The sequence below is a fragment of the Adiantum capillus-veneris genome, chromosome 21, assembly GCF_014529385.1.
Source record: "Adiantum capillus-veneris isolate H3 chromosome 21, ASM1452938v2, whole genome shotgun sequence".
Lineage (NCBI taxonomy): Eukaryota > Viridiplantae > Streptophyta > Polypodiopsida > Polypodiales > Pteridaceae > Adiantum > Adiantum capillus-veneris.
Genome location: NC_140951.1, coordinates 13,653,571 through 13,672,566, shown reverse-complemented (window position 1 = coordinate 13,672,566; position 18,996 = coordinate 13,653,571). Strand labels below are relative to the sequence as shown.

Sequence of the window (18,996 nt, the reverse complement as noted above, 5' to 3'; positions counted from 1 at the left end):
AATACTATAGCTATACATGCCTCCTTATATGTAGCATAAAAGTGACCATCATATGTCTGTAAGTCTTCAAAGAATTTACGTCCCTTGCAAAATATTTAGTAGCATTCATAGGTAATAAACTTCACCAGCACAGCTGGGATGATATTATACATTCTTTCGATAGAAACTCCATCTTGTCTTGGAGACCATATCTTTTCCGTTTTATTCCAAACCCAAGCACTTGAAAAATCTGCATATGTGAGGCTATTTGCTTCTGGATAGTTTTGATTTGCAACAAACCATTCTATCAAAGTAGTTTTTTTATTTTGCTCATTATTCATCAAGTTTGATATATCATCACAATCTTGGAATGTAACTGTAATGGAAGGTGTACTTGGAGTCATTGAATATATGGCTTTTCATTGTGCATGTCAAAGACAAATATTCTCCACATAGCCTCGGATGCAAAAACATAGCGTACATTGACATAACTATTAATTTCACCAATAACTCCTTCAAAATCTTTAAAAACAATAGCGGCTTTGTACCTCAATGATAAGAGAGGGCTATAAGGAATGGCCCAACAATTATCCAAATTGTAATCCTTTGATGGAACAAAACTTCCATCATCTTGCTTTAGATACACTGGATATACACTTTCGTTTACAGTGGTAGACGTACTAAATGTATGTGAAAACTTGAATCTACATTTTCCATCAACCATGCATGGAGATTTTGGGTTCAAAGGACCACATGGTCCATGAACGTTACAGTGTCTCACTATATCAAATAATTCTAGAAACACATTCTTATCAGGGAGCTCAGCACAAACACATTTACCATAGTGACTTGTATCTACGGGCTTGTATTCCGATGCAAGTATCAACAATATATTAGCATGAGGGAGACATCACTTTTGAAACTCTATAACCGAGACGAGGAATCCCAATATCCGAGCGAGTGCTTCCGAGCGGAGAAGAAACCGAGCGAATGAACTACTAGATCAATGGAGCACATTGTAATGTAGTTGCCCAAAGCAACTCTAGTCTGAAATACTTTTGTCAGTTTTAATCGCCGCTTTATGATCTTTCCATCTTTATATTTCTTCCAAAAGGCACTAGGAACTCTATTTGGTGCTCTAATGCCCCAATTCAAATTTTCACCTCCATGTCATGAATCTTCCACATATACATGTTGCTTGTGTTGTGAAAAGCAATAAAGAACCCTCCATGACCCTCCAGGGTTCATGGAGGGTCGACCTAGATGCGAGATATTTTTTGTGGTGCCAAGAACAAGGTGCAACAACCCCATGCTTGTGGTCTTACATCCTAGTTCAGCTCCAATTGCCCATACCATATTTCTAACCTTTACCTCGGGCCAATAATCTGTTTATCTTTATGTGCAATTGCATACCCTCCCCCACCAATAAATTTAGTGACAAACTCAAGCCTATGGCTATCCTCCACCAGTACCACATCTGCATCCACAAAATATTAACCTCTTCCTTTTCACACTTTTCTTTCTCATATTTGACCTATTCATTTCTCGACTTTGCAAATCCATTTTTGCCATCGAGGAATGAGTGAGATCGACCAAATTTCTAGAAGTCAAGGCAACAGATGATTGATTAAATAATATCTCGGCTAGATCTTGCATACCGAGGCCATTGGTTGTCTTTACACTTAAGGTAGGCATTGTACTTAACACTCTGAAGCATGGCTATTGTCATATTTGCACGAGCATCTTCAACTAGACAAGCTTGTGGCAACACTGTGGTCCTTAAATGGGGATGTGCTTAATCATTGTCAACTATAGCTACGCTTAGACAAGATGGGTTAGTGGAGCTCTAGACCGTTTGAAAACGCTAAAATGCTTTATTGAACCTAAATTTTAGGATGCAAGGTATGAGATGTTTCATTTATAGTAAATGCTCAAAATAGTAATCCCACATATAAATTTTGAGATTTACCTCTAAATTTCAAATTGGAGGGTGAAAAAATAGATTTTGAGGAAGTGTGGAGAGAATATCACCAGTATGTCTAAAAAGAAAAAGCTAATAAATAGTAAATCCCAAGAGATACTTCTCAATGATATGGTGAGATTACATGTGAGAATATACCAACTTTTAAAGGGAGAGGGTGGTATCTTTTCTCAAAAAAAAAAGTGAAGAATCAACAAAAATTCTCTCTCTCTCTCTCTCTCTCTCTCTCTCTCTCTCTCTCTCTCCACTTTGGGGTTAAGACACTATCATTATTATTACAAAATTACAAGATTACAAAGGTGAGCATAGTGTGTACCACGCAATTGAATTCTCTCTCTCTCTCTCTCTCTCTCTCTCTCTCTCTCTCTCTCTCTCTCTGCTTAAGACACTATCATTAACATTACAAAATTCCAAGATTACAAAGGCGAGCATAGCGTGTACTGTGCAATTGGCTTCTCTCTCTCTCTCTCTCTCTCTCTCTCTCTCTCTCTCTCTCTCTCTCTCTCTCTCTCTCTCTCTCTCTCTCTCTAAATTGCAGTGTTGTTTGAAGGCGATAGCTCTACAGATGAAAGTATACAGAAGATGTTTGGCCAACTTTCTTTCGAGCACTGTTTACATGTTTTCTTGATGTATTCAATTTGCGATGCTATCCCACTTCTCATGGTCACTTCGACTTGTGGACACACAAAGCAGTATGGACAGCGTGGTCCAGGAGGGTAGCCAACTAAGGGTACGACTACCAATTTTGAATACAACATGGTCCTGGCCGTCCTCCACAACAAAATTTTATCTTTTTTCTCTTTGGGTCGATGACACATTTCGTCTAAGAGAGCACAATTGCATTAAAAGGCGCACAGATTTAGCGCTCACCAACGACCACCACCTTCATGTCTGAGTGCATGATGCTTTCAGAGGTCAAGTTTTCCTGAGTATGAAATTCAAAAGAGAATAATAGCAATGGAGAGCTTCAAGATCAAGAGAACTCCTCCTTTCTCTCTCTCTCTCTCTCTCTCTCTCTCTCTCTCTCTCTCTCTCTCTCTCTCTCTCTCTCAGTGCAGCCGTTTTTTGACCTAGTAGACAGCAGTCCACTCTTTTGATCATAACTTCTTCATCCGAACTCCGATTTGGGTGATCTATAGCCTCAATCGAAGAGCACGAAGTCCTCTACGCATTGATGTAAAGATAGAAATTTTCAGAGTTATGGAAGGCGTTTCTGTAGCAGCATTTTCGAAGTGAACAGGTTCAACAAAATTGATTCTCATCTCCTATTTTACATACAATGTCTTCCGGCACTCGCAAGGGTTCTTCTTCTTCAACAAGGTCCACAACCATTGTGGAAAATGATCCAAAATCTCCTAAGGGTGGAGATAGCAACACAACCACCCAACCAACAACATCGGAAACCATGATCATGGCGTACTTGGTATCATTGCAAGAGACCGTAAACAAACAAGGCGAAGACTTACGAGCACTTGCAATGGAGAATGGCACACTAAGGGTACTTGTGGTTGAGAATGAGAATCTCAAGAGGACACTTGAGATGCAAACAACACGTTTGATGCAACTTGAAGAGGAAGTCAAGGAATGTAAACGCTCTCTTGTGGACTTGAATGCTTTGAAGGAGCGGATGAGCAAAGTAGAGCATGACCATGTATTGAAAGAGGAGAAATTTGACACTATGAGCCAGGATGTATGCGACATGAAAAATGTATGCACAAACAAGTCTTGGGCTGATGTATGTGGTAGCAATGTGGTTTCTAATTCCTCACTCATGCAAGCTATGGTTCAAACAAAGAATGTTGAGAATGTGGATGTGGAGGAGTTGAAAGAACGGGAGCGACGTTCCAAGAACATTGTTATTCGTGGAATTCCCGAAGAGAAGTTAGAGACACCTCCTTCTCTTGCCATTGTTATTGAAGATTTCTTCAAAACCCACTTTGGCATGTCCGGAGTTATGGTCTATGGAGCACATAGAGTGGGAAAGCAAGGAGCTCCTCGCTCGGGAGAACGGCCAATTGTATGCACCATGCCGGATGAGACCAAGCGAAAGATTATCCTTGATAATAGTTGGATCTATTTGAGGGATACAAAATGTTTTGTATGTGAAGATCGCACTATTAAGCAACAAAATATGCGTCGCAAGGCATATGAGGAAAAGAATAATAAAAACAAAGAGATCTCTCATGAAGAAAATGTGCCCAAGGAGGAGGCAAGTCTCTCAAGCAAATAGGGATGCGTGACCTATGAGACCGAGTTACAATTGAAAATATGCTTTTGGAATTGTAATGGATACCCATGGAATGCGGGGGTTGGCATTGATGAACTAACAAGCAAAGCCGATGTTGTACTTCTTTTGAAACTTGGGAGCATGATACACAAAGGATTAACGGCTTGGAGGATTACAATGTACATTCATTGATGTGGTCAAAGAATCTCAAGCAACGAAGAGGACAAGGAGGGTTAGCATGTATGGTTAAGAAAGGATTGGAAGATTTTGTATCAATTGTGAAAGATGACAAGTACAAACGTTATGTATGGCTGAAAATTATGACACCAAAAAGAGCACCCATTTTTGTAGCCGGTTGCTACATTCCTCATCATGATTCTCCCTTTTATGCTTGCATGGATAGAGATCAACCATTTTCTGATTTGGAAGAGGACATTGCTTATTTCAAAGGTGAAGGTGATGTTATTGTATTTGGGGATATGAATGCTCGTACAAAAACATTGCAACATGATACTCAACAATTTGATATGCCATACATTTCAAGGGAGTTGGAGGAAGTTCACTTGTATGATCGTACTTCAATGGATGAGAAAGAGCCGGATCACTATGGAAAGTTACTTTTACACATGTGTAATAGCACCGGTATGCTCATTGCCAATGGTGTATCTTTGTGGAGTGGAACCAATGGATTTACATGTAGAAGACATAATGGGGATAGTGTGATTGACTATATGCTACTCTCTGAAGCCATCATGTATCGCATAAAGAGTTTTATGTTTGGTCAATGGACCCCGGAGTCCGACCATCGCACCTTATGTATTGACCTTTCATGTGGAGAAGCAACTAAGCATGATAATCTCAGCCAAAGGAAAGAGAAGTTATCACTATGTATGGATTTCAAACGGGCACCAATGTACATTGAAATGGTTGAGCAAAAATTATGGATGACAAAGCTTCAATGTGATGCACCATTGGAAACTAAATGGGAAGCTTTCAAGAAAGCTATTTGTTCTTGTGCGGAAGAATGCTTTGCCATAAAGCATCTCCATGGTATGAACAAAGATAGATCACGCAAAAGGTGGTTTGATAAAGAATGTCAAGATGCTCGAAAGTCCTTGATAAAGCTTGATGCAACTATGGACAAAGACAACTATCAAAGTCATTTGCATACATACAAGGCATTGATTCAAAAGAAGAGAAGAAGATGGGAAGTAAAGCAACAAGAATTTCAAGTCCAAGAAAAGGCACATGCATGTGGAAGATTTTGGAGAAACTTGAGAGGCAAGCGGGTTGAGAATTTTGGTAACTTGAGTCTAGTGGATATGTACACACATTGTAGGCAATTATATGAGCAAGAAAATACTGAAAAAATGCCATTTTATGGTTCACTCCCATGTATGCCGTCTTTTTTTACTATTGAGGATGTATGCGGTGGGCTTGAAAAGTTGGCCACTCGCAAAGCGGGAGATCTTCAAGGTATCAAGCCGGAGATGATCAAATGGACGGGAGATTTTACCCATGAGTGGATGTGTGATATGTTCAACCTTGCACTTCAACATGGTATGCCTTATGATTGGAGTACTAATTGGGTTAAGCCTTTGCATAAAGGAGGGGATGTAAAGAATGTAAGCAACTACCGGACTATAATGATTGGGTCTCTTATGGCAAAGTTGTTTGGGTGCATAATGGAGATGAAATTGAGTGATTGGGCTGAAGAGAATGACAAGCGTGCAAAGGGACAAGCGGGTTTTCGTCGATGCCATAGCACCATTGATCATCTTGTCACTCTTCGTGTTCTCATGGAAGAAAGTCGGTTGAAAGGCAAGCGATTGTATTGTTGTTTTGTGGACTTTAAGAAAGCCTTTGATATGATTCCACGTAACAATTTGTGGAGAAGGATGGAAGAACTCCAAGTGCCAAGTGAGTTTATGCTTGCGGTTTCTCGAATCTATGAGAAGGTGATTTGTCAATTGCGCATGGGAAGAGAAATTTCAGAAATTTTTGTAAGCACTATTGGGGTTAAACAAGGATGTCCATTGTCACCAACTCTCTTTGGTCTATGCATCGATCAATTGGAACAAATGGTACTTGACTTTATGCAAGAAGAAGGCATTGAAGAGGTCACTATTTGCAATGCGGTAATCATGCTTTTGTTGTATGCGGATGATGTAGTGCTTCTAGCACACACTTTAGAAGATGCACAAAAGCTTATGGTTGTCCTTGAGAACTTTTGCTTGCATAGTGGGCTGATTGTAAATGAATCCAAAACAAAGGTTATGCTTGTGAAAACCAACCATAAGGAGAAGCCATGCATTGTGTACAACAAGGAGACACTTGAAGTTGTTGAGAGCTTTAAGTACCTTGGCCTTGAGGTTCCATCCAATCACAAGTGGCATGAATGTGCTATGCGTCGTTTGGAAGCGGGAAAGAGAGCATATTATGCATTTGAGAACATGTGTAATGCGGGAAACATCAAGTGTTGGGTTCTCAAGAAGTATCTTTTTGATGCATTGGTGACACCGGTTCTTCTTTATGGAGTTGAAGTGTGGGGCGGGAGCATCTCAAAGTCTACTTGGAAAGAGTTTGAGAATGTCCAAAAGCGTTTTCTTACAAACTTTCTCCAAGTTAAGACACAAACACCATATATGCTCCTACTTCTTGAGTCGGGATCTCTTCCAATTGAGGTTATGGGCATGGAAAGGGTTGTGGAGTACATGATAAAGATGCGTCAAAACCCCTCACATCGACTTCCTACAATTGCATGGGAAGCAAGCAAAAAAGTTCAAAAGACGCATAAAAGCAAGATCTTGAGCACGGGATGGATGCAAGACATAAAGAAGTGGTTTGGGAGATGGGATGCATTACACTTGCTACATGATGCTTCAATTGACTCTCAAGTGAATGAAGCTTTTCTACAACGCCAATGTATTACGGCTTGGGAGAAATCCGGTGGGTCACGCTTCATACATTACACCACCTATATTGCCCCCAACTACAAAACCATGTTCTTCGCTGAGAGAGGAAACCGTACTCACACTTACATGCTTGAGCCTATTCCCTTGTCCGCGATACGCACTATCGCAGCAATTCGGCTTAGCTCCCATTTCCTTCGATGCGAGATAGGGCGTTGGGGCAATGGAGAAGAGTCAAGTCGATTGTGCACATTATGCTCATTGCAAGTTCGAGAGTCTGAGTACCACACACTACTAGAGTGCTCAGCTTTTGATCACATCCGAACTTGCTTCTCTCACATTTTCAGCCATAACTTAGACCTACACACTTTCCTCTCCCAGCCAAAGTGTGGGCTCTCCATTGCGACTCTCATCACTACAATTTTGGAGCATTGAGAGTCACTCATCAGCCATACACATACTACATCACATGTAACTTTGGTCCCATAGGTCATATTTGACCTCCGAGGACGATAATAAAATCTATCTATCTATCTATCTCTCTCTCTCTCTCTCTCTCTCTCTCTCTCTCTCTCTCTCTCTCTCTCTCTCTCTCTCTCTAGCAATGGTGGGAGCATAAACAGCTTAGGCTTCCAGTTTGAGGATCTTACTGCCATTCTCCCATTTTCTCAGCATATACTCCATGTCTTACTCATTTCCGTCCAATGTAGCCTGCAGGAAAGCAACCATGAGGGGCCTCAAGAAGTTGTGCATCGATATTGTTTGTGAGATCCCCGAAGCACACATAATGGATGTCCAATACTCAGAGTACACTACTGAACTCTAATTTGCTGATTGCAGCAACGATAGCCCTGGCTTCTAAAATACTGGTACTTATATTGTGTGAGCAAGCTTAAGTGGTTTATTACGATCCCACCCTAATTCTGACTAGCAGGTGCAGCTAGCTTATGAGAATTGAAGAATGAATATTATAAGTATATTGTCACCTTAGGCGCTCTATGCGCACATGCCATTCTCCATGCTACATCGCCCGACCTGCATCAACGAATCTCTCTCCCAACCGATACATGCTGCATGCGCACTCCAAATCGCCCCTTTGATTTATTGGAGCAGCGTACGCTGCTAGAGAGAAAGAGAGAGAGAGAGAGAGAGAGAGAGAGAGAGAGAGAGAGAGAGAGAGAGAGAGAGAGAGAGAGAGAGAGAGAGAGATGCCTGATAGATTATAATAGCTTCCCACATGGTCCGTGTGTAGGGAACGGCCAATGCCTAATCGGCCTTGACTCCCAATTCGAGTTCGCCTACAACGAGTCCGCGCTCTTTGCTTATACCATCTGAAGCTGATTAATCCACCTCATCGACCCTCTGTACGTTTCTAGCATGTTTCCACCGACGATGTTGCCATTGCCGATTGCTCCATTTCCAGTGTTCACATGGCAGACTTCTAATGAGAATGCAATGAGGCTAGCTTTTCAACCCAAGAAAATGACCTCTACCTCTCTCTCTAGCAGCGCGCGCTCCTAGAGAGAGAGAGAGAGAGAGAGAGAGAGAGAGAGAGTCATTGGCCACAATTCTCATTCTCTCTCTTCACACATACACATTGTTTCGCTCTGGCATGGCAGCTTCAGCCAGTACTCATCTCGCCATCGCACCCCTTTCAGGCCACATATTGTGACGGTTCTTTCGTGCCATAGATAGGCAGGTGAAGAAGAGACCTCCAGCGATAGGAGATTAACGTGACAAGATGTCATCTGGTAAGGAAGGAAAAGAGGGAAAGGAGGGAGTTGCAGCCAAAGTTGGTCGTCCGCCAGCAGTGGCAGTTGGAGTTGCTTGGGGTATTTTCAGATTTGTGAAGGCGAAAAAAGAAGAGCACGCTCATTGAAGAGTATTATGGAGATCGAGAGGATTTTACTCTTCCTGATGGAGACCTTATGCAGAGGAGGTCTACATTGAATAGCAAGATGAGTTTGTGAAGGTGGAACCTCCTCCTATGGTTATTCTTCCTCATTCAGATGAGCTGAAAAGTGTACCATAGGAGGAAATCAAAGCAACAAAAAAAGTGGAACCTCCCCCACCTGAGCCAAAGGCGGAATATGAGAAGCCCAAGGTCAAGGAAAAGCCCTGGTTCCTTCGCCTTTTTTATCCACCCAAGAAAACTGATTACAAGCCCAAGCTGAAGGAGAGTGAGAGCTTTGATAGTAAAGATGTGAAGCCCAAAGAAAGTCACATTTATGAATCAAGAGGGGAGATACTCTATGGGCCATGTCAAGAAAATATGGGATCTCTCTGGATGACCTCAAAGCGGCAAATGGCTTGCATTGGGATAATATTTATGTTGGAGATAAGCTTGTTATACCTCCAAAATGATGTGCTGGCATATAGGGTGTGCCATCTTGCCATACGAGTTGTATGATCACCAACGTTTTTTGTAATTAGTTTTTTTCTTTTAAAAGAGAGAGAGAGAGAGACACGAAAAAAAAGGAGAAAATTACCAAAATTTTCATTCCGCGTTGACAATTGAAACCCGTTTTTGAGTGTTTAGAATGTAATTTGGCACATTGACAAATTGCCTCAGTAACAAATTACCTCACAACAAAAAGCAATTATGTCTAAAAACAATGAAGCTATTCATCTCCAAAACCTTTTTTAACAACTCAAATTTTACTTTTAGCATCTTGGATTGATAGACAATTAGTCTTCTCATGAAAAGCTACAAATTTTTTTATTTTTGCAAAACTAGCTCAAATTTTTCTTTTAGCATATTGGATTGATACACAATTAGTCTTTTCATGAAAAGCTACAACTTTTTTTATTTTTGCAATATTTTTAAAACCAAGGGTATTTTGGGAATTTTGAAAACTTTGAAGGGCCCTTGTGCCCCACATAATATCCCACTTAGGACTCATCAAGATCCGCCAACTCTACCATGGCTTCTCTCGTCTCCTCTGAAATCCCTCTCTCTCTCTCTCTCTCTCTCTCTCTCTCTCTCTCTCTCTCTCTCTCTCTCTCTCTCTCTCTCTCTCTCTCTCTCTCTCTCTCTCTCTCTCTAGTGTGTGTGTGTGTGTACGTGTGCGTAACGTACGCCGACGTGTTGTGTGTGTGTGTGTGTGTGTGTGTGTGTGTGTGTGTGAGAGAGAGAGAGAGAGAGAGAGAGAGAGCATAACAAAAAGAAAAGACATTTCTTTGTAACGGTGAGCTTGTCAATTGCCGAAATCTTTCTCTCTCTCTAGTCTCAATTAGGAGAGGGAGAAAACCTAAGGACAATAGGGGTTGACATTATAAACAGGAAACCCTCAAAATGGGTCCTCAACCCGATGTTGCCTCGAGTCTTGTAGCTTCACATGATAAAGGTGGTGTTATCAAGACACACATAAGAGGTACACTCGAGAGAGGAATCGTTCCGCCACACCATCTACATGGTGACACATCATCTGTCCCACTCCATGTCTTGCCAAAGATGCCCCGGAACTTGTTCTCACAGGGCCCATTTGATGGTTTCTCGAGGCGCATTGCTCTGTTGAGCAGAGACCTCATACACAAGTAGAGCCAATAGAGCTACAAATGAGTATGCTCCTCTTTTGGCGCCTCTATTTGAACTCACCTCAATCAAGTTAGGGTCAGGGACATAATTCTAATGTTGCATAGTAGGAGAAAAATGAGACCTAAGGATTGCGATTATAAGAGGATCAACAATACCATTTTGATCGATGTTATGGTCTTTGGAAGGAAGATAGAGAATATCACCTTGCAAAGTATGAATAACGGGGGCTTAGTTACAATTCATGCAGATGTAGCAGTGTACCACGTACAAACCTAGGATTTGGAATCGATGCTAAAAGAATTATGCAAGTACTCAAGAGTTCATGCAAATATTAGTTACAGTTCATGCACATGTAGCATGTACATACCTAGGACTTGGAATCCATGCTGAAAGCAATATGCAGTTAGTCAATATATTATTGATATTGACTTGAAAACTTATAGCTGATCCTTATTAATGAACTTCTCTTTTATGAATCTTGCTCAGTTTTTTTCTTTCTCGAAAGTTTTCGCTCGAGGTTTGGTAGGACTCGACCAAGAAATTAGAAAATTTCGGAGGTCATTTGGAGGGCCTTGTAAGAAATTGTATTTCTCTCTCTAGAAACTGTTTTTAAAATGCACTTGCACCTTGTAAGTACGTCCAAAAGGACAACCAGACACTCTAAAAAGTAGATTTATATTCCCAATCGTCCTTGAAAACGGTCACTTTTTTATTTAATGCGAGCGTCTTTTTCAAGAGGCAGGTGCAGCGCATTCAATGCAGCTTACGTCATCATTGAAAGTTCAAAAGTCACAAACTATCAAATAGTGATAGATTTTGAGGCTTTTGACACCACCAATGCGTCCGAAATGTCAAAATACCCTAAAAACGAATGTCTACTTGTCTCATTTCGACATCCGGAGAGACAAAAAATGTCAAAAAACCCTAAAAAATGAGCTTTTTACTTAAGGCGCGCGAGGAGGCATTCTAAATCTAGAATGCCCCTCTGCGCGCCATTAGTACAAAGCTCCTTTTAGTGATTTTTGGACAATTATCTTTCAAAAAAGCCCCTTTATAGAGGTTTTTTGATATTTTCCTCTCAAAAAGCTCCCTAAAAGAGGAAAAAAGGGGCTTTTTACTAACGGCGCGCGAGGAGGCATTCCAAAATTTTGGAATGCCCCCTCGTGCGCCGTTAGTAAAATGTTCTTTTAGGGGTTTTTGACATTCTTTGCCTCTTTGGATGTCGGAGCGAGGCAATTGGACATTCATTTCTAGGATATTTGGGCATTCCGGACGCATTGACAGTATCAAAAGTTTCAAAATCTTCCACCACTTGATAGTTTTGTAAATTTTTGAGTTCTAGTGATGACGTAAGCCGTATCAAATGCACCGCATCTACCTTTTGAAAAAGGTGCTCGCATTAAATGAAAGAGAGTGATCGTCTTCAAGGACCACTAGATTATTAAATGAGGAGAGGGACACCTTTTATATTTTTGTTAATATCAATCTATTTTTCTACGTAACGTAGGCTCTTCTCTCATTGGAGGAGCTTATTTTCCTCTCTCTTCCAAAAGGCCCTCCAAAAGACCTCTGAAATCTCCTAATGCATGTCCAATGACCTCCCCAAATAAATCTTGCTTGATGAGTATATGCATCATATCTTGAAACTTCTGATAAAACACACATGCAATCACATCAGGACGATCGCCAACATTTTATTGAGGTAGTATAGAATCATTTATTTCCTTCCATTATGTGTTACATGTGAATCTAATGAAGAGATTTGGTTTACCTTTACTACGAACAATTGCCATTGCATCTTGGTATAATTAACACATATACCTTGGACCTTTAACAAAAGAAGAAGGCAATACAATTCTTTGGCCAACATTTTGACCTTCAGCCCTCTCTAAACCATCTCTAGTTTAATTTATGTCAACCAATCCTTGGTACACTCCAACACAAAGTGTTCTTTGATTATTTCTCATCTACAATAGTCGTGACTCCTCCATAGTACTAAAGGCATCAACAATATATTGTTGTAATAGCCTACCCCTTTGAAGAAAACATTTCACTGTATCATCTCTTATTTGTAAGCAAAAAACTATAATATTGCTTTTGACTTACCTTTTCTTCATCGCTGGTCCCTAAATAAGGATGCCACCCATCTTCTCCACTTGGAAACAGTAAAACATACAATAAAGACATATATGCTATGTGCATATTGGAGACTCTTTTCAAGCCTCCATGTTGAAAATTCAACACAACATCGTGATGGCCAATATTTCTATCATCCCCTTCTCCAGGCACAATGGTAGCAACTTCAGAACCCCTTGGAGAAAGATATTTCCAACCATTACGTCGGTGCTCTGCAATAACCATCCTAATATTGGGAGCAATAGCATCTCCACACAGAGAAGTCGCAAACTGTAAAGCATTGGCATAAGGATTTACTCTATGCATCATAGATTGTAAGCACTCTGGAACACTAAGATCTAATTTTGGAACATGATGCAATCTGTTTTTCAACTCATGCTCAGTATCAAAAAAGTATAATTGGGCAAAGCGTGGGACTTCATTGCAACCTTCAACTGGTGCCAAAGAACCCATATTATGATAAACTGAGCCATGCACCTTAAAAGTGTATATACCTCTCCCACCATAATAAATAGTCTCATCAATATGGGCACCAAGAGATGAAAATGCCAATACATTATTATATCCTTGAATATTCTGTAAAAACTGTCTACTTCTCATTGAGGTTGAACTCATCAAATCTCTCAATGCAGTTGGTGGTTCATTCAATGGAAGTAGCCAGAAAATGTTTGGATAGTCTTTCCTTCAGCCTTCCACGCCTTTTCTCCACATTTACGGAAAAAAAAATCTAAGCTTCCCAAGTTGTGTAACGCACACGTTTTGAAAAGAACAAATGCTAAAGAATTGTGATGTAGAAGAGGAGAAGTAGGGTAATCAAAGCCGATTGACAAACAATACTTTTTTACTTTAGAATAGTTTCCCTCTTCAAATATAACAGTTGGATTTATGGTCTCCTCATTACACTACAACAAAAGAAGGTGTTATCGATGCATATATCGACGATGCCCATCGCTATGAGCGTCGCTGTGAAACCAGTCGCTATTAGTGACGCTGATAGCGACGCGTATAGCGACGTGCATAGCGACGCATATAGCGACAACCATAGCGACGCATATAGCGACGGCCATAGCAAAAAAACTTTTTCTTGGGCAGAAGGGCAGGTAGCCTGGCCTGTGCCCAGTTAAAAGATGGACACAGCCACAGCCAGACTTCCTGCCCTCTGCCCAAGAAAGCGAGCAGCACCAAAATATCAACCATGCTCTTGTGCGCAGAAATTTTGGCAGAGTTCCCTTTGTTTTTACATAAACTTTTCAAAAAAAACCATATCATGTATACGCTTCCTACATGCTATCCATGTAGGATCTCACATGAGATTTAAGGCCAATGAAAGACAACCGTACCAACTGAAAAGCATAGCCATAACTTTTGCATAACCATAACTTAAAACCATAACCGGCTATAATCACTTTGATCAAAACCATAATGCAGATAACCATAACCATAAACAAAATTAACAATAACCGTAAGCATAACCAGAAAGAGAAACAATAACTGTCTATACAATGACAATGACAATAATCATAACCATAAGAGAAACAATAACTGTCTGAACACTAACTGTTTGTACAAAAAAGAGACACAGAAGTGTGTCTGTGTCTCACAAAGCATATAGATGAAATCTGGTCCACTAATGACTAGGCGTCGCAACCTGCACATAGGACAACTCACAAAATTAGTATTGATATTACTTCACATATACTGACTTAATTAAATCAACTCACACATATTAACATCTCACCTCAAGGGATCAGCGAGACTGTAAGGCCTCCCAGTCTACAAGCTCTCCTGAAGCTTCAAGATCATTCAGTACTTCATAGATACCTATGCGATATCCATCTGACTCCTCCTCGCGTGATGGAGCTCGATGCATCGCAAGATTCTGCGTTTATACAAAAATCAAAGTAATAAGAATACATGATTCATCGCGTTTTAAAAAACGCCATAGTTAAGATTGGATTAGAAACTCACAAACTCATAGCGAAAGGTGTCGAAGCCTCCGCTGCCAAGATGAGATGTCCCCCTAGTCATCTGTCCTACCTGCACGGCCTCACGCTGCTGTCTGAACCGCATGGCTGTTATCCGCTCATCCTCCCTGATCTGCAGCCACGTCTCGTGTGGGATGCCCGAAGGCTTCGGCGAGCCGGTCCTGAAAGCCTTCCAAGCTGCATCTCGTCGATGTTTGATGGTGTCCCGTGCAACACCCTTGATCCACCGCGCCGAAACAACGGAAGAACCCGGAGCAGGCTAGTACTCTCTCAGGATGGTCTCCACTATGTAAGTGAATTTTTCCTTTTCTTGTTGATCCCAAGACGTCAAAATGCTGGTCGAAAACTGCAGCTCCACGAGCTGGCGAATCCGTTGTCGCATCTCAGTCCCGACTCTATCCATGCCAACAGAACCATCTCCCCGTACAGTATAGAGCTTGGAGCCACTAGGATCGTGTGCCCCCCAAGGTGTCCGAGGTGTGCCAAGAGGTGTGTCGAGAGGTGTGCCTGGGTAAGACGGGGATCGTGAGCGAGGAGGGGTCGAAGCATCTGTGGACCCTCCACAGCAACCACCACCTCCACCTGACGATCGCTGAGATCGGCGAGTGCGCCTGTGCTGCAGAGATGAGGACGTACCCGCCAATGTCCCACCCCTAGGTGTCGAAGCGGCCGTGATGGGAGAAGAAGGCATCGTACCCATAGGCGTCCTAAACCCCGTAGGCGTCCCCCCCTAGGCATCGGTCCCTCGGGTGTGAAGCCCGGAGGCGTAGTACCCGTGCCTCTGGCTACCCAGTACTAAGAAGCCTCTGCCATCTGAGCAGGCGTCATCCATGTAACGAAGCCCATGAATGCATCTGCACTCATGGAAGCGGGATCTGGAATCTCGTCTGCCATAGTAAAGTCCTGCACAAAGAAAGTAAAATAAAGCGTCAGAACACAGTTGTTTAAATTAACTTTAAGCTTAATTTTAAATCAAAGTCTTCACACAAACACTTACAGGCCTAGGCCTCGACGAGTGAGGCATCATTGATAAGATCTTGCACCGTATCATCGTCTATCTCTAATTGCAAACATAACTCTGCCCCAACTCGTTCTAGCAGATTGTCTTCATCCATTGCATCTTCATCTACAAGTGTCAATTCTGGCTTGTCTGCGTCATCCCTCGTATATTTGTCAGCTTCCTCTGCCATACCTTCATCCATCTCATCTAATGTCACAATAGTATGGACGTCGTCTGACTGACTTTCCTCCAGGAGATCTTGCCCTTCAAATACTTGTTTATTTCTTGGAGCAACGGTGAACCACAAACGATCATTGTCGCTCTCGAGGGTCCGGTACAAAGACCACTTGCTCGCAATGTTCGGGGAGAGAAAATGTGTCGCTTGCATATGTCCAACTCTTTGTAGAATCTATTTGCACAAGTTTGTTTCCATCTCTGCGTACCATTGCATTGCGACCAGAAGTAATCACCTTGAACCACTTCACATCCAACAAAAACATCTCAAACGCCTAAAGCTTACTTTCAGGATATCTGACACCAGACCACAGTAATCCAGGTTGCTAGTGCTCTCATTCATGTCTCTAGCACTGGCCCTGCTCTTTTGCATGAACTAACCATTACCCCACTGTCAAACGTGTTTCTTCTGCTGTCAATTTTTTGTGTTCTGAAATGCTTTCCATGCGACCACAGTGCCATGCATGTATGATACTTCCAGTCACATCCAATAGCCAGCTCTTCCTCTTCTAGAGATATGGGTTCTCCGATCTGTCGAGCTGCTCTCACTGTCTTGTCCAACCATGCCATTGTAGGGAATTCAGGTAGAGGAGCGAGATAGTCTGGCAAGGGTAAGCCTCTAGTCGTTCGACTTCGCCTGAAATCCTGTCTCTCTAGATTGCGTCTCTCTTTCTCTTCTTCGTACCTTTCAAGCCATTTTTGCATCGGCGCTGGATTTATTATACAAAACTTCATGATCTTTTCTCGCATGGCCAGGTTCATTTTCTTCGGCACCCCTTGCCCTTGCGGCTCCTCTCCCACCAGTCTTGCATCCTCCTCATCGCTCCACAGTCGAGGCATTTCTGGGTCAGAAACGGATAGAAATTTGGTCGTCAATACAAGAGACTCTTGCACCACCCATCCTTCTGCCATGCTCCCCTCTGGACGCGCTTTTTGGTGAACAAAACCCTTAAGTGTTTTCATGAACTGCTCTAGAAAGAACATCCAACGGCTGTGGACTGTACCTGCCACTGCAACCTCATCTACTACATGGACAAGCAAGTGCATTTGGATAGTTAGGCAGCTCGTGGGTAGATACTTCTCAATCATGCAAACTGCCTCAATGGAGTTAGCCCTTGCGACTGCAATAGATTCTTCTCGTATCTCCTTGGAAGAGATCCACCGCACTAGCTCTGAAATCTTAACCCGTACTTACCATAATACTACTACTACCTGCACTGGAGCCTCCATCACCTTCATCTTTGTCTTTTTTTCTTCTTTTTTGTGTGTATTGTATTATCTATCTGCCACTATAGAGTTTGCGCGGCGCCCTTCACTTCCTAGCCTCCAACCGCGCTTTTGTAACATGTTATAGTCTCACGCTCTTGTATATGCAGGTCCGCACTTCCTCCGTTAAACACCCCTTGATCACAATTGGAAGAATGAATTGCAAGAACTTATGCCAGTCGTGCGATTTCAACCCTGACAGTTGATTGTCACGGGTGAATGTTGTCTTGAGACATCACATATATCCTGTTGGCGTCCTGAACTCTGAAATCACCCTTTTCACTTGTCGCTCTTCGTTTTTTAGCAGTACCCATGGCACTCTTGGAAGTTTTGTTTGACCAGCTGCATTGGTGAAAGGCCACAGCTCTTGCATCTTTCCAAACGACTGCAAATCATCTCGTGAAGCTCGATTGTCTTTCATTCCCATGATTGTCTTCCAGAGGAGCTCTCCCACATTCTTGAATATATGCATTGGATCCAGCAAATGGTTAATTAGTAGATCACCCCATTACGGCAACGTATGGAGAATGGACAAACGTTTCATTCCTAGAACAGGTTTCCCCTCATGTTCCTCCCATCGGCGACGCCACTCTTGTACATGCATAAGATGACATTCGACAGGACCAAGCTCGCCTTCGCGCAAGTGATGGCCATTTGGAAGATAACGGTGGTGGCCTTGATAAATTGTCTTTCGAAGAGAGGTAGAATAGCGCCATCCAAAGACTACCCGCAAATTGGACATGCATTGTATCCCGAAGTTGTTAGTCCTGCATATATCAAAGCATGGATCAGGCCAAGGCAAAGGGCTTGCGAATAGCGAGAATTTTGTAAATCAATAACCATTACCAAAAGCTTTTCCATATCCTAGCCAATCATGCATAGTCCACATAAGAAGTCCATGGATCCTTGCATGCTGTTGTCCTACTGGTTCAACCGCATCTGCTATGTCGATCCCATGCCATAACTCCTGGAGCTCGTCAACTAGTGGATCTAGATAAACATCCATGTTTTTTGCCTTGAACTTACCAGGTACAATCAAGCTTAAAATCAAATGACCCTTCTTGATAGCAAGCCACGGCGGGAGGTTGTAATTGATAAGGCACACAGGCCAAGTGCTCCATGACGAGCTTCTCAAGCCAAATGGATTGACTCTATCCATTGCCATGCCCAAACGCAAATTGTGTGGTTCACTCTTAAAATGTGGCCAGGTATCTTCAATGTGCCTCCAAGCCTTCGAATCAGCGGGCACCCTAAATGTTGCGTCAGTGGATCTATTCGTAGAATGCCACCGCATCAACTTTGCAATGGAACCACAACGAAACATGCTTTTTATCCTTAGAATAATAGGGAAATGCCGCAACACTTTAGCTGGCACTGTCTCGCCAACTGCATCTTGTTTGTAGCGCATTGCTCCGCACTTAGGACACGACAGACAATCTACAAATTCATTGCGAAAAAGAATGCAATCATTTGGACATGCATGAATCTTGTTGTAGTCCAGGCCAACTGAGGTCAGAAGTTGCTTTGCGTCTGGCCTGGAGGGGGGCATTTCATTGCCAGCCGGGAGAAGTTGCTCCCGCAATAACTTGTTTAAGCCACATTAAATTAAAAAGCTCTCCGAGCACATCACAGTTGCAATCGGAAAATCTCTTTTGTAAATTACGTACCTAAACAAAGCAGTGAAGCTTGCATCTGACCACCCGTACACTGACTGAAGATTCAAAAACGGCAGACAAGT

The 18,996-nt window shown here is 42.1% G+C and overlaps 1 pseudogene; it reads left to right on the top strand.

Annotated features, from left to right (window-relative positions):
• The first annotated feature begins 8,840 nt into the window (after nucleotides 1-8,840).
• On the top strand, nucleotides 8,841-9,467 carry LOC147430568 (uncharacterized; annotated as a pseudogene).
• The last annotated feature ends 9,529 nt before the right edge of the window (nucleotides 9,468-18,996 follow it).